Source organism: Panthera leo, chromosome B4 (assembly GCF_018350215.1).
Source record: "Panthera leo isolate Ple1 chromosome B4, P.leo_Ple1_pat1.1, whole genome shotgun sequence".
NCBI classification, from domain to species: domain Eukaryota; kingdom Metazoa; phylum Chordata; class Mammalia; order Carnivora; family Felidae; genus Panthera; species Panthera leo.
This window is the reverse complement of record NC_056685.1, coordinates 58,611,040-58,628,319: the sequence shown is the minus strand read 5'-3', so window position 1 is coordinate 58,628,319 and position 17,280 is coordinate 58,611,040. Positions and strand designations below refer to the sequence as shown.

General features: G+C 37.9%; 1 protein-coding gene and 1 long non-coding RNA gene across 12 annotated transcripts in view; both read left to right on the top strand.

The window, feature by feature from the left end:
• LOC122224362 overlaps positions 1-14,368 on the top strand; it is a 44,280-nt gene extending 29,912 nt beyond the window's left edge. Inside the window, exon 3 of the long non-coding RNA XR_006204727.1 lies at positions 13,913-14,368. This is a non-coding gene — a long non-coding RNA (uncharacterized LOC122224362). The remainder of the gene's footprint in view (positions 1-13,912) is intronic.
• LMNTD1 (lamin tail domain containing 1) overlaps positions 1-17,280 on the top strand; it is a 511,366-nt gene that overhangs the window by 319,764 nt on the left and 174,322 nt on the right. The gene's annotated exons all lie outside the window — the stretch shown is intronic.

Genomic DNA, 17,280 nt, shown 5'->3' with positions numbered 1-17,280 from the left:
TGCTGAATTCATGAATCAGTTCTAAGCAGTTTTTTGGTTGAATCTTTAGGGTTTTTCATATAGAGTATCATGTCATGTGCAAAGAGTGAAAGTTTGACCTCCTCCTGGCTGATTTGGATGATTTTTATTCCTTTGTGTTGTCTGGTTGCAGAGGCTGACTTCTGATACTATGTTGAATAACAGTGGTGAGAGTGGACATCCCTGTCTTGTTCCTGACCTTAGGGGGTAAGCTCTCAGTTTTTCCCCATTGAGAATGATATTAGCATTGGGTCGCTTATATATGGCTTTTATGATCTCGAGGTATGATCCTTGTATCCCTGCTTTCTTGAGGGTTTTTATCAAGAAAGGATGCTGTATTTTGTCAAATGCTTTCTCTGCATCTATTGAGAGGATCATATGGTTCTTGTCCTTTCTTTTATTGATGTTATGAATCACATCAATTGTTTTGCAGATATTGAACCAGCCCTGCATCCCAGGTATAAATCCCACTTAGTCCTGGTGAATAATTTTTTTTAAAGTATTGTTGGATCCAATTGCCTAGTATCTTGTTGAGGATTTTTGCATCCATGTTCATCAGGGAAATTGGTCTATAGTTCTCCTCTTTAGTGGGGTCTCTGTCTGGTTTTGGAATCAAGGTAATGCTGGCTTCATAGAAAGAGTTTGGAAATTTTCCTTCCATTTCTATTTTTTGGAACAGTTTCAAGAGAATAGGTGTTAACTCTTCCTTAAATGTTTGGTAGAATTCCCCTGGAAAGCCATCTGGCCCTGGACTCTTGTTTTTTGGGAGGTTTTTGATTACTAATTCAATTTCCTAACTGGTTATGGGTCTGTTCAAATTTTCTATTTCTTCCTGTTTCAGTTTTGGTAGTGTATATGTTTCTAGGAATTTGTCCATTTCTTCCAGATTGCCCATTTTATTGGCATATAATTGTTCATAATATTCTGTTATTATTGTTTTTATTTCTGCTGTGTTGGTTGTGATCTCTCCTCTTTCATTCTTGATTTTATTTATTTGGGTCCTTTCCTTTTTCTTTTTGATCAGACTGGCTAGTGGTTTATCAATAGATAACAAATTTTTTTAACAATTATTGAGATATGTCAATGATTCTTGGTATATTCACAGACTTGTGCAATCATTGCAATATAATTTTAGAACCCCCAACACAAAACCCCATACTCATTAGCAGTGACTCCTCATTCTTTCCCAGTGCTCTCGCTTGAGTAAACCATTAATCTATTTTCTGTCCCTATAAATTGGCCTATTCTGGATATTTCATATAAGTGGAATCATATAATTTATGGTCTTTTCTTACTGTCTTCTTTAACTTAGCATAATATTTTCAAGGTTCATCTATATTGTAGCATGTACCAGTACTTGATTTCTTTGTATCGCTGAATAATATTCCATATATGGAAATATTCCTTTTGTTTATGCATTCATCAGTTGATGGATATTCGGATTGTTTCCACTTTTTGGTTATTATGAGCAATGTGGCTATGAACATTCATGTACAAGTTTTAATGTAAACATATGTTTTTGTATCTCTTGGATATATATCTAGGAGTGGGATTGATAAGTCATAAAGTAACTCTATGTTTAACACTTTCAGAAACCACCAAACTGTTTTCCAAAGTGGTGGCACCATATTCATTCCCACTAGTAATTCATGTGGCTTATAATTTGTCTACATACTGACAAACATTTATTATTGTCTTTTTCATTATAGCCAGCCTTGTGTTTGTGAAGTGGTATCTCATTGTGGTTTTAGTTTTCATTTCTCTAATCACTAATGATGTTAAGCATCTTTTCATGTGCTTATTGGCCATTTGTATATTGGTCTTTGAAAAAAATATCTGTTCAAATCCTTTGCCCATTCTTAAGTTGGATTATTTGTCTTTCTTTTGTTGAGTTGTAAGAGTTGTTTATATATCTGGACAAGTTCTTTATCAGATTTGCACATATTTTCTTTCATTTGGTGGGTTGTCTTTTTACTCTTTTCATAGGGTTTTTGGAGCACAGAAGTTTTAATTTTGATGAAATCAATACTTTTCTTTTGTTACTTGTACTCTTGATATCATATCTCAGAAGGCTTTGCCTAACTCAAAGTTATGATCATATTTTTATATATATTCTTCTAAAAGTCTTACAGTTTTATTTCTTACATATAAGTACATGATCCATTTTGATTTGATTTTTGTATGTGGTGTGAGGAAGGGTCCAACTTCTTTTTTTTTTTTTTTTTTTGGCATGTGAACATCTAGTTATCCAAGGACAATATGTTGAAAACACAGTTATTTCCCCTTTGAACTGTTTTGACACCCTTACCAAATTTAGTTGACCATAAATGTAAGGGATTGTTTTTGGACTCACAGTTACGTTCTCTTATCTGTATGTCCATTCTAATGCCACAACACCATACTATCTTTATTACTCTAACTTTGTAATAAATTTTGATATCCAGAATCATGAGTCCTCTAACTTTGTTTTCAACATTCAACAATGTTTTTCAATATTTTTTTGGCTACTTTGGTTCTCTTGCATTTCCATATGAATTTTAGGATCACCTTCTTAATTTCTGCCCAAAAAGGAGGGCAGGCAGCTTGGATTTTTATAGGATTGCATTGAATATGTAAATGAATTTGGAGAATACTGCCATCTTAACAACATTAAGTCTTCAAATCCAGGAACACAGGATGTCTTCCATTTATTTAGATCTTTCATTTCTTTCAACAATCTTTCATAGTTTTCAAAATACAGGGGCGCCTGGGTGGCTCAGTCGATTAAGCATAGTTTTCAAAATACAAGTTTTTCATTTTTTTTCTTAAATTTATTCCTAAATATTTTATGATGCCATTATAAATGGAATTATTTTCTAAATTTTGATTTGGGGTTGTTAATTACTAATAAAACTACAATTGTTAATTACTAATGGATAAAAGTACAATTGATTTTTGTATATTGATCTTTTATCTGCCGCTTTACTGAACTAATTTATTAGTTCTAGTAGGTTTTTAGTGGATTCCTTAAAATATTTTCTATGTACAGGCTCATGTCATCTGCCAGTGGAGATAGTTTTACTTCTTCTTTTCTAATCTAGATGACTTTTATTTTACTTTATGTTTTGTCTAATTTTCCCTGACTATGCTAGGCTGAAGAAAGAAAGAATTTATGATCTTGGCCACACCCACTTGGAGTAGAGCTCCATTACATTGAACTAGAGGATGAGGAGCAAGTTGTGGCTCAAATGCCAGAGACTCACTGTTCTTAATGAGATTTAGTAGATTTTATTAAATAAATATTTCTTCATTTTCTTTATGTCCTTAGGACAATTTCCAGAGGCTCTAAATGGCAATTGTTTTTATAATTTTCATTAAACTTGTTTCACTGGGAAGAGGGTCCACAGAACTACTCACACCACCACTGAGAAGTGTTCCTCCCTAATATGGTGTTTTCATTTCCTATGGCTGCTGTGGCTAATTACCACAAACATAGTGGCTTAAAACTGCAGATTTATTCTCCTGCAGTTCTGAAGACCAGATGTCTGATATCAGCTTCACTGGGCTAAAGTCAAGGTGTTGGCAGGAGTAGTTCTTTCTGGAGGCTCAAGGGAAAATCTATTCCTTGCCTCTTCCAGATTCTATAGGCTGCCAGCATTCCTCAGTTTGGGACCCTATAACTTAAGTCTTTGCTGCCATTGTCACATAGCCTGCTTTCTGGCACTGACTTTTCTTTGTCCCTTTTATGAGAACCTTGGTGATTATATCAGGCTCACCTGGATAATCTCATTTGAAGATTTTTAACTTGATCACATCTGCAATTTCTCTTTTGCCATGTAAGGTGATATTCCCAAGTTCCCAGGGATTAGTATGTAAGCATCTTGGAGGGCAGGGGGAGGCACAGCTCTCTGCAATTGTGCAGTTTTAGTTTTTGGAAGGAACTGTAGTCTTTGTAGATGAAGAAACTGTAGTTTGAATTAGTTACAATCACTGAAGGTCTATACCTAATGTGTCGCAGAGCTAGAACCATGTCTCCAAAGTCCTCTATGTTAGAACATGAAGTTTGAATGATTAAACATAAATAAAATCCATGTTATTTATAGAGTCTAATCTATAGATCTACAATTTAAAATGGTGAGTTGTGAAAGCACAAAATTGGTTTTTATCAAAACTAGTGATCTGAATTCAATTTAAAAGTAATATATGCATTTCAGGGGTGCCTCGGTGGCTCAGTGGGCTAAGCGTCTGACTTTGGCTGGGGTCATGATCTTACGATTTGTGAGTTCAAGCCCCACGTCGGGCTCTGTGCTGACAGTTCAGAGCCTGGAGTCTGCTTTGGATTCTGTGTCTCCCTCTCTCTCTGCCCCTCCCCTGCTCATGCTCTATCTCTCTCTCTCTCTCAAAAATAAACATTAAAAATTTAAAAAAAAATAGACATATGCAATTCAATCATTGTATTCAAATTTCACCTTTTGTAACAATCTTTGCCTTTCAAAGAACAGGATTGGCTGCAAGCAAGATGTTTTCCCCAAGTTAATTTAATTCATGTTCATGAATATATGCAGTAAAATGTAGTTATTACCATGTGCACTATGGAATAAACATATGCACATTTAGATAATTTATGGATAATGTGTCCTTTGGTGATTCCAAATGACAGAAATCATCCACAATTTCAGAAGGGCTCTGGAAAACTTAATTGAATGCACTGTGTGGTGTGGGAGGGTCTCTTTCCAAAAAATATTTTCACTAATTTAATTTTATAAAGTGTGATCCTCTCCAGTGCTTTTCTCTAAGGTTGTTTTTATTCCCAGCTCCTGAAGGACATTCAGAGCATGTTAACATTTCTCTTGTGACATAAAATGACCCATGGAAAGAACTGATTAATGATTGCACACAGTTCTCTGGAGGAAAAAGTCATCATGAGATTTGAAATGGTTCCTTTTAACAACAACGGCTGTACTTAGTTTTCCAAAGCCATTTCACTTTAAAAAAAAAAAAGAAAGAAAAGGAAAAGGAAAGAAGGAGCCTCCCTCCCTCCATGGATGCCTTTCACAGGCACATCATCACCACTCAATGAGAAGTTGAACAATAAACTATTGTCACTTATGAGCAGTAGTTACAGGGAAAGAATCTGGCCCTTGAAAGGGATAGATTACACTGCCAAATAGATTTGATCTGGCCCTCTTGTTAGCATGTAAAATTCCTTTTGTAGTGTCAGCCCAGAGAAAGGAAAAAAAGGTAGCATGGGGGTATTTTCTGGGCATGGAATTGGGTTCTGTGGAATAGATCTTCTTTTTTATTGTAGGATATTCTTCACTAGACTCACTGATTTACTACTATTCTATAAATGCAGTGCAAGAGCACATCAAACATTTTCTCAAATGATTGAGTTTAAAGACATTTTTAAAAAGAATCATAAAACAAATCTCTTTAATCAAGAAAAGCCATTGTCTGTTGTATTTTCAAGTGATGTTCAAGCTCTCTGAGAATGTCTTTGAGGTTTCAGGTTGGGTGGGAGCATTCTTTTATGATTATTCTGTTGAAAATTCTATCAGCTGCATAGAACTCTACAGCCTGTAAATAAACATGGAGAAATAGTGACATAGAGTACATGCTATGTCCAGTCTCCACTGTACTCTGCCCTTTAAATAATATGTGCATTTTTTTTTTCAGTGGCAAAGGACAAATCATTTAGGTCCCAGTTAATTCTGTTAGGAAATTAATCCTAGAGAATCACTAAGTATATTAATCAAATTGTACTTTTGTTCATAAAACATGAATTTCATAGGCAGTTCCTGCTTTTATGGAAATACAGTTACACCTGTGTCATTTACATAAGGAAGAAATGTCATTGATATGGCAGCATTTTAAAATAATGACCTATTTACTTAATTGAAAAAATATTTGTTGAAGTGTAATATATATACAAAAATATAAATATCATGAATATGCAGGCCTATAAATTTTAACAATTTTAACACACCTCTGTAGCCAGCACCCAGATCTAGAGACAGCATCCCCAAACCCCCTTTATTTAATCTATTAAAAAAGGATTTGATCTTGCTTGTTTAGAACTTTAAAAAGCTAACAGAATAGTCATTTTTCTGGCACACCTTTTTCTTAGGCAATTTATAGGGACCCAAAAGTATTTGTGATCACTTTCAGACAGATGAAAAAGTACACTAAAAGGGAAGAAGAAATAAGTCTAACCCTACTCTCTTTTCCATTTTTTAAAGGAGGGGGCATTTATATAAAACCATAAGAGAAATAAGCAATTTGTGAAAAGGACTGAATTATTAGTTTTAAAATCACAGACTCTTGGAAGATTATGATTTTAGGGAAAACATTTTGTGCACAGCCCATGCTTCCAGAGGCCACCACTAGAGGGAGGCAGAGGTACCACCTCAGGCTCTGGGGCTGTTGCAGGGGCTGGTGCTGAGCCTGCCTTGGTGGTGGTCAGGCCAAGGCCCAGGCAGGCTCTGGCAACCACGAGGATGAAAAAGGCTTTCTGGACAAAGAAAGTCCACTTCCTAGATGAAGACAGGAAGATAGGGAGTAACTAGAGGGGAGTAAGTAGAAATTAAGTAAGTTAAGTAGAAATTAAGCAGGCCCTGAAAGAACCTGAGCTGGGGGTCCAACTGGAGGAGGCTGAGAATGTTCTGGTACCCCTCACAGACAGCAGACCAGACTATGAGGGCACAGGGTCCATTTCACAGGAAACAATTGAACAATTGTTCAATGAATTTCCTAACATTATAGATACAGAAACAGAGCGAAGTGGTGTTCTAGTTGCAGGGCTATCAACAGTGATGCTAAGACAGAAACAGTCATCTCCCGGCCTCCAGAGCTCATTTTATTCCTTGTTATTTCTCAGATCAGATCATTTTACTACTTTATTACTGAGTTGTATTGGAAAGATGTTTTGGTTCAGGAGCCTTAAGAGCATAAGTTGAGAACTTAGGATCAAGCAGTTTTGAAAGCTGTTGGTTAAGGGAGTTTTGTGGGGATGCTGTGAAATCAGAGTTATGTTATTATTCAAATGGGGCTCATCGTACTAACTTTATGCTTAGCTGGCTAGGGAAAAATGGAGATTAAGTGTGAATGAAAAGGACCTCACTACAGAGATAAGCCCATTAACACTCTGCTCTGGTGGTATGCGTGCTTATGTGTATGTATAAGTATGTGCCCAACATTCTTGGGTCTGTTGTGGCTGTTGTAATGCTATTATTTACTGTTGGTCACTTTTTCCATATGACAACTGAAAATAATAGAAAGTTTCAATTGCAAGGCAATGCGTGGACACTGGGATGCTTGCCATTTTATTTGCCTTTAGACAGAGGATACAGGTAACTTGTTTTATAAAAGTGTTTGTGATCTGTATGTGTTTTGAAACCCAGGTCACATGGTTAAATGGAATTAGTTTTAAGTTAAAGAACACACACCTGAATAATGCAAATAATGGTAGCTCAATCCTCCTTTATCTTGGACAACGGTTAACATTATCTAAACTTGTAAAATTTAGTGGACAGTTTGGGCTGTTCAGTTAGCTCCACACTGTCAGGCTTCTTAGCTGTGGCCAGCTAGCTCTTTTTTCTACTCTCAACAAGCCAAGCTCATTGGTTTAATCCTTTTGTTAACTCTTAAGCTTTGGTGCGTGCCACAGCCATGGACTGAGTACCTCTTCCTAGTTTTCTGTTTTGTAAATGACTCTTTCTGAAAATAAGGAAGACTAATGAAAACTTGCAGAGGTTGGTAACTTTGTAGATAGTATTCGGTTTAAGACTGATGGCAAACTTTTGAGGATACTTTTATTTTTTTTTTATTTTTTTTATTTTTTTTATTTTTTAATATATGAAATTTACTGTCAAATTGGTTTCCATACAACACCCAGTGCTCATTTGAGGATACTTTTAAACCGAACAGGTATGATTCTGTGAGTTCACCACTTCTGAAAAGAAAGATTATTAACTCAGGAACAGCTCACATTGCATCCTTATTCATGACGTGATGGTTGTGTCCTCTTCGTATGTAAAAGGTATTTCCTGCATGTTGAGTATTAGGGCAGTCACAGGGAGTTCTGGTGGATCCAATGCCAGTACAGATCAAATCTGGGCCAAAGCCCAGAGAAGACAGGTGGATACCTGACATCCACACAAACAGCCACATTTCAGGGAACACCTCTGAGTGCAGGCCACAAAGGGCCAGTCCCAGCAGATAGAGCAGACCTTGCAACACCCTGGGATGGAAATGGGAGGGAGAAAGGGGACAAATGATCTGAGAGGTTTAAGGCACTTGCCGTAAACAGGACGTGTATCTGAGGGTATGTGTTTAGTGTCTGTTGATCACGCATGTGGCCATGTATGTGGCATACAGGCCAGAGTATGGGATCAGAGCATATACCCAATATTATTTCAGAATGAGATATTTCATTTGGCGGACTTTCCAGATACCTGAAACAAATCTTTCTAAAATGTATACATTCATTATTTCCAGGGAAACCTTTTAAATGGATTATATATTTCCTGCCCTTCTAAAACAGAGTTGATGAGCTCGGTGTAAACCTTATTAGGTGACCATCTCTGACTGTAGTGAAGCCTTCAGGTTTGTTAAGCTCAGACTTCTTGTCCATATAGGAAATATAGAGCCTCCCCAGAGTACCACATTAAAAAACTTGTATGTTTTTTTATGTATAATTTTCTTCTAGCAGTGTGACGATGTCTCTTACTACATCTCACCCTTCTTGGTGTGTCCATTTTTATTAGTGCTCTTCCCTCTTCCTCTGGTGCCAACTTGTTTCTGATTGATCTGTTTTGGGTCACAAAAACAGATGTTCAGGTGTGTTAAAATTATGTGTAAAACAAGATGGGGATCCTGCAAAAAAGTGTTATGAATTAAGCATATATACTTAAATACCTGAACGTCCAAATTCAAACATCTATTTAAACTACTCAAAATCCTTTCTGGTGGCTTTATGTTATGTTTTATTTTATTTTGTTTGTTTTAGTAGTTGAGATTTTCATGGGTCATCTCTGACTATGTGATTTGGCAATATACATTGGCTGTCATGTCTTTTCAAGAACTGTGACTGGCACAGAGTAAGGGCTTAGCAAATATTTATTGTAAGAATAATATATTGCTGAATGAAGGCAGAACATGCAGTTTCTGTCCTGCAAAATTCAACTATATGCCCATTTCAGCAGAAGGCACATACAAATATTAACTTAGAATGATGTGAGTAAAAGCCAATGATGCTGGTATCATTTTCTAGGAGTCACAAACCCAAGGTCAAGGGAAACACTGGCCAGAACAACCTTTTGTTTTATGTCAGTGCCTGTGGATCATGCATGAACTCCCTAGTTCACTGGCCTCACCACTACTTTTTTATTTCACACTTGGCTAAGTCAGTTAGGTTACCTGCTTGGTATACCCTGAGGGTGTTTGGATTTTAAGGTCCCTGAGTTGCTGTCTTATATAATCTTTATTGAGTATTCTCACCATACAAGGCAGTACTAGATGGTGAGAAACATGTTCAAAACCCAAACTCTTGATTCCCCTCTAATCCCAAGCTTCCCCTTCTATAGCCTGCCCCAACTCAGTAAATGCCCCTCTTCAAATGATAAAAACCACAGGGACATTCCTCTCTTTTTTTCACATCCCTCTTTCACTCCATCAGCAAATGATACCACCTTTGAAAGATATTTAGAATTTAAGTATTTCTCATCACTCTCATTGTCACTACTTTAGTCCAACACCTCCAGCCCAGATTATTATAACAGCCCCTGACTGGTCTATCTGCTTCCACACATGTCCTCTTACACTTATCCCCACAGGGAGATGCTTTTACTTTGGAAGTAAATCACAGCAGTTCTCTGTTCAAAACTCTCTGTTAGTTTCCGTCTCACTCAGTGTAAAAGTTGAGGTCCTTTCCACGGCCTATAGACCCAATTCTTTCCCTTCCCCCACCTCTCTAACCATGTGTCCTACTGCCCTCTTTCTCATCCACTAGGGACCACGCACACTGGCCCCCTATTGTTCCTAGAACATGCCCAATGTTCCCACCTCATGCCCTTGCATCTGCTTTTTCTATTTGGACCCTCTCCCATTAGATAACCAAGTGACTCATTTCCTTTCTTCCTTTGGGTGTTTGTCCAAATGTCCCAATTTTAGACAAGCCTTCCACAACTACCCTATCTAAACTAGCAACCCCACATCATCTTCTAGCCCCTTTATCTTGATGTTTTTCTTGACAACTCCTTACCTGACACTAAATATTTATTAGTCTGTCTCCTCCCTCAAGAATGTAATCATCTTGAGGGAAGGGATTTTGTTCATTATTGTATCTCAAGTGTATAGAATAAGGCCAGTTTTATTGGCCCAATCAACATTTTTTTAATGAACAAATACATGAATAAGTGAAAGCGAAGTATAGCGAAAAGATTTATTAATTCAAGAAATACTTACTATGTGTTAACATGTCACACACTGTCCTAAGCCCTCGGAATTCTTCAGTGAACAAGCTAAAAGAAAAGTGGTCAGGCACTGGCAATGAACTGAGATGAAGAGAGAAGACAAGGAGGCAGCCTAGGACAGTGGTCCACAGTCCAGTCTCTGATGTCAGCTCCCTGGGTTTGAGTCTCCCCCCTGCCTCCTGAACAAGCCTTTGATGGTTCAGTTTCTTTCCATCTGTAAAGTTGGGGTGATGTATCTATTGCCTAGTGTTGGTGAGAATTACGAGACACAGTGCATATAAGACATTTGACATGTGGCAAGAATTCAATAAATATTGACCATCATTAGAGCAAATGAAGACATGGAAGCCAAACAGTAATAGCTTTTGAGATGAATACAATCCACAAGAAGTTTGGGGAGAGGACCAAGGTGATCTGGTGCTTGAAGCTGCAGTGCTGAGTTTAGTACATTTATGTTCAACACAAGGTAAAGAAGTCAGTTCAAAGAAACAGTGTGCAGAGGCAAGTCTAACTGAATGACCTGCTCTGTGCGATTCCACTATGTACCTGGAGCACAGACTGATGGAAAAGTCCAAAGCAATAGTTTTGGTTTTGCTGTGGCAGGAAAGCCAGCAAATTTACTCCTATCTTGTTAAAGGAAAAGAAACATTTATATTGAAAGTGTCTATTTTACTGCTTTTTCTATCCTTCAGAGAAACAATCAAAAAGAAGCAGATTCATAAAATTTATTTTACTAACTGTAAAAATGAGAATTGAGAGCACAGAATTAAATGCAGTTGGACTAAGAGGATGTTGAAGTTCCTGTTAACGTCACAAAAGTCCTGTGTGGGTTTTTTGTTTGTTTTGTTTTTGTTTTGCTGAAATGTCTTTTTAAAACATTGTATGGAAAATCACCATAGGTGTTGCTATTTCATCTCAAGTACAATCATGCATGGGAACATATAGCTTCTTCTGGAAGAGCAGCTCTGTCATAACTGGAAGTAAATATGACAAGAGCTAAGCTTTTTTTTTCTTTTTCTTAGAGTAGTACACCCAAATTTCAAGCAGGGTTAAAGGAGAGTCTAAATCATAAAATACATATGGTCATCCATGTGTATATTTCACATGTCTTGAATATTTATAAAGCTAAAGTTTTTGGAGATACAAAGTTCAAAGGATTCCTTGAGAGTGGTCAGACCCTTCTACTCTAACTGAGTTATTTGATTTACATGTAGGAAATTTACATGTAGCCAGAATTTATATGTAGGAAAAAATCTTGCAACAAATGTTGCAAAAAAAAGAAAGAATTAGCAAATCTATGTATGGTCAGCCTTAGTGAGAATTCTCTTGAATTAATTATGCCCAGGATAGCTTGACCATCCATTAAGCCAAAACTAGTCCATCCCTGGGGGGATGACCAGGGAGGGAAAAGGCAGATGTGCCAGGGAGGGGCTGCACGCTGCCCTATGTGTTGCCTCACCCGCCGAGAGCTGGGAACGAACTTTGGAAAAAAGGCAGAATAAGCACCTGCAGTCTTAGATCATTCTTTCCTGGATGTCAGCCAGACTGTCACCAGCCAAACTGCCCTGAAGAACCATCTGGAGATGTGAATATTCTCCAAAACAACTTCTTAAGGCAAAGAGAGACACAAAGGATGTTGGAGGGCAGGTGATGGTAGCTGGTCTCTACTAACCATTTTATGAGCTGATTACAAAAGGCAAACCTAGAGTTTTGAGTCCGTTTATTATATATTTTACTTGCACTGGAAAGAAATGAAAAAAGGCTACAACATGTTTTAGCTTGTTCATTATACATTTGGTAACTTAGAATTTTTATTATTTTAATTCAAATCGATAATCTTTTCTATATTTTGCATTTTGGTATTATTTGGAGCATAAAGCTGGAAAGCTAGTTAATAATATGAAAGGTTGATGAGCACATACCACCAACCCAGCAATTCTACTTCTGTGGCTATATTCTAGAGAAAATCCTGTGTAAGTGCACAGGGAAACACCTACAAAGGCTTTTTTTTTTTTTTTTTTGCAAAAAGTTGGGAACAATCTAAATGTCACTGAAATGGGGGCAAATAAATGGATATTTATGGATAAATAAAGGGAAATGAATAAATAAAGAAAATTATAGAAGGTTCTTACAATGGTATGGCAAAAACTATGAACCAATCATCAAACGTGTTTTCTCTCCTGGAGCAAATAATTTCACATTGAGGAAGATGAGTGATGAATTTCACTCATTATTTAATGAATGACTTCTAAGTATTAAGTATTATACTAGGTGCTATGGACACACTGAGATAAAACACCTGCTTACGTGAAGAGTTATAGCCTTGCCATCTTTGTACTTTACTACCCAATGTATGATCTTGAAATTAATTTAGGGTTATCATTAGATTATTTTAGCAGGTGGTTCAGTGTTGGAGTCCATTATTAAATTACATTGAGAAATATTCAAATTGATGTCAAATGATTTTACTAAGAAAAGAGCAAATCCTTGACTTTGAGTTCAACCTTGGCTTCTCTGATCCTAATGATCACTTCCTTTCTAGACCCAGGTACTGTACTGCCAGCCCTCCTGAAGTTCTCATCACAAGGAGAAAGGAGAATTTATAAAAATCACTCCCACAGAGATCTTTCTAGGGACTTATCAATGTGTTGCTCCAACCCCAAAGAACATTTCCATTTTAAGGGAGAAAAGTGTTAACCCAAAGTAATGGCATTACAAGTATCAGATTCTTATATTTACCCCTCAGAACTCTTTCATTTAAGTCACTGATTCTCATCTCCAGCTGCACATTAGAATCACCTGGGGAATGATTCTAAAAGACACTGATGTCTGAGCCTCAATCAAGACCAATTAAATCAGAATCCTCAAGGGTAGAGCTTGGGACTTGGAATTTTCTAAAAGCTCCCGGTGCAACCCTAATCAGCAGACTTGGTTGAGATCAATCAAAATATCCATCTCAAGTAAAATCCTACAGGCATCTCACACATAAACAACCACAGAGGGACAAATACAAAGTTGTAAAGGTGGTTTTTAAATAGTAACGGTATTTGTTTGAAAAAGTTAAGATTGGGGAAATGGTTGAGAGAGAGCAGGCTCTAGAGTTAAACTAGGTAAGCTTATGTCAGTGCTGCACACACTAGCTGTGTGAGCAAGGACATCAATCCCTGGGCCTGTAATGGGGACAGGAACAATACCTACCTCTCATAAAACCATTATGGATATTAAATACTTAGAAAACTGTCTTCTCATTACCATTATATATAGCCTTCTAGCGTCACTTCAAATTTTCTTACTCTGTAAATCTTCTCTTGAGTCACTCAGGAAGAGTAAATCACTCCCCTTCTCTGGCCCCATGTACCCACCAATGAGACTAATAGTATTCACCCATTTATCCTTTGGCATTGTAGTTGATGTAATTTTTTTTCTATCTCCCCTTATGAGAGGTTTCTGTTAAGTATGATGAGGCATTTCACACTAAGGAGGATCATTTTATCAACTAAGAAAATAAACATCAATCTTTATTTTACTGAATTTTTAACACTCTTCCCTATTTTAACTCTCTGAGAAAGAAGAAGCCACCAGGAGAGAACTTCTACAAGTACCCACCACCATCTCTACCCACCACCTGCCTCAGTGCCAATACATCCTACCTTCCCCCATCGCCATGGATGAACGATCCACTCTCCTAATCAAGACCAGCCCCTCCGCCAGTCGATGAGGTCTCATCCATTCCTTTCTACTGATACCTAGGCCTCCTGGGCTTGATCAGTGTCAGTAGAGTCTGGTATTGGTGATGCCTCTGAAATTAGAGGCAGATGCTACTCAAGATTTCATAGGACAGCGGCGCCTGGGTGGCTCAGTTGGTTAAATGTCCGACTTTGGCTCAGGTCATGATCTCGCGGTTTGTGGTTTGTGAGTTCAAGAGACGCATCAGGCTCTGTGCTGACAGCTTGCTCAGAGCCTGGAGCCTGCTCTGGATTCTGTCTCCCTTTCTCTGTACCCCTCCCCCCCCACACATTCTGTCTCTGTTTCTGTCTCTCTCAAAAATAAATAAACATTAAAAAAATTAAAAAAAGATTTCATAGGACTCTGGAGTTCTTTAAAATTCACCTATTACCTAGGTACTACTCATTAAAAATAAGGAAAAACCCTATATCCAACAGGGCCTCAACTTTAATATTAACATTAATGTTAATATTAATTTGGGGGCCATTATTCAGCCATTAACATTAATGTTAATATTAATATTAATAACAGCTAAGGGAAAAGCAAGACTTAGCCAGAACTTGTGAGTCTTAGTAGCTGTGTAAGTTTTTAGTCAAGTTGAACTTCCCTGAGCTTCGATTTCTCTTTTGTAAAATAAATTATTGTGAGGATCAAATGATATAGAACTTAGCACAATGTCCGACACCTACTAAGTACTCAAAAAATATCAGCTATTATTATTGACTCATCTGAGTTTTTCCTTAAGTATTTCTTTCTTAGAGATCCCTTCCCTAACCACACTGTCTGACATAGTATCTGTCATATCACCGTCTGTCCTCTTGTCCTGCCTTCTTTATTTTCTTCATAGCCTAACACTAACATTATCTGTGTGTGTGTGTGTGTGTGTGTGTGTGTGTGCGCGCGCGTGTGTGTGGTCTGTCTTCCCTAGTGTAAGTAGCATAACAACAGGGACTTTGTTGATTCACTGCTAGGTTGGGAATAGTGTCTGGCACATGATAGCATGGCAGGTGCTTAATAAATATTTATTGAATAAGGAAATGAATGATAATATTCCACGTGCTCATAATTTTAGGCAGAATCATGCTAAATCACCTGAAATAAAAGACAACTCCTCTTATTTTTAAAGTTAGCAAACCATTGCAGTTTTTACCAACTCACACTGGTGAGAAATACTTTCTTATGACAACAAAATTACTAACATTAAGAAATAATTTATGGCAAATCTTCCTATCCTTTCACTCTCTAAGTTATGGATTTGAGAACTACTGATCACTGTCTTCCCAGTGACCGTTTTTGAGTTAAAGAGCATTAATAACTCTTTATTCAGCCTCCTTCTTCCTGGGCTGAGAAATTTCAGTGTCTTTACTAATTATTAAAATATATGGTTCTATGTGGTTCTCTTCTGAATTGAATCCCAAACCTTCACATCCTCCTTGGTTTGGAATTCAGAATTGGAAAGGATGTTTTATTACTGAGCACTGCAAAGCACAACTGATGAACTACCTCACAAATTATACTGCATTCTCCTATTTAAATATCCAGGAATTGGGTTACTGAGTTACATCAGTGACTCGTGGCCAGCACGTTATTCACAATGACCTCAGGAACTTTTTCTGCCCAATTTGTACATACACAGCCCATCTTCATCTGCTGAACAAGGAGTTTATTTTGCTACCTAAAATTTTCCCTTTTAACTGAGCTTCATTCTGTCTTTGGCCACTGTTTTGGGCTGAATTCTGTTCCCCCCAAATTTATATGTTGGAATCCTAACCTTCACTACCTCAGAATGTGCCTATATTTGGCAATAGGGTCTTTAGGAGGTAATTAAGGTAAACTGGGGTCATTAGGGTGGACTGGTGTCCTTATAAGAAGAGATTAGGACCCAGAGACACACAGAAGGAAAACCATGCAAAGACAGAGAGAAGGCAGACATCTACAAGTCAAGTAGGCCTCAGAAGAAACCAATCGTGCCAACACCTAGATCTCTAACTCCTAAGCATCTAGAACTGTAAGAGAATAAATTTCTGTTATTTAAGCCATCTGATCTGTGGTACTTTGTACAGCAGCCCTAGCAAACTATTACAGCCACTTTTCCTATTTAACAAGCATACTTTGAATTCTGATACTGCCTCCCTACACTCTGCTTGCAAAGTGCAGTCTGGTCTTCTGCAGTTACCTTCTGTCACCTTGTTCTCTTCTGGGTTTCCAAAAGTTAACTTTAGAAGGAAAACACCCAGGGGTGCCTGGGTGGCTCAGTCGATTAAGCATCCGACTTCGACGCAGGTCATGATCTCATGGTTTGTGGGTTCGAGCCCTGCGTCAGGCTCTGTGCTGACAGCTCAGAGCCTGGAGCCTGCTTTGGATTCTGTGTCTCCCTCTCTCTCTGCCCCTCTTCCACGCTTTCTCTCTCCCTCTCTCTCTCTCTCTCTCAAACATAAACATTAAAAAAGAAAAGAAAGAAAGAAAGAAAGAAAGAAAACACCCAAAAGAGAATGGGCACCAAGTTTACTGCACTTGATAGGATCATGGAAGGTAAATTAAACTTTAGTCTGAGGGATATTTGTAAAAGCACCCACAAGCAGTTATATGCTGGAAGTCAGCACTAAACATGTTACCCAGAGACCCAACAATTGAGGATTTAGAATGAAATGAGCTTATCAAGGAATGCATCTGTACAGACCAGATAATACCAAGGACTGAACTGTAGGAAGCACTGGGATCAGTGTAAGGAAGAGCAGGAGGAGCCAGAAATGGAGCCAGAATGGCAGCTGATGTGGCAGGAAGAGAACCAGGAAAATGCTTATGAAGCTTAACATTCAAAGCCAGGAGAAAGGAGAGTCCCTCTCATCCTCCTCCACCCCACCTGTCAGCATCCCTACAAGCACTGGCCACTAGTGACTTACCTCAGTAAATAAGACACTTTCTGCAGATCCTGTCTTCTTTTATTTGAATCCCCTGATGACACTTGACGTTGACAGTCATTCCTCCTTTTTTGAAATATTCTCTTCCTTTACCACAGCACTCTTTTCTGGTCTTCTTCCCGTCCCTCCGACTGCTATCCCACTGCTGCCCAGTTTCCTTCTCC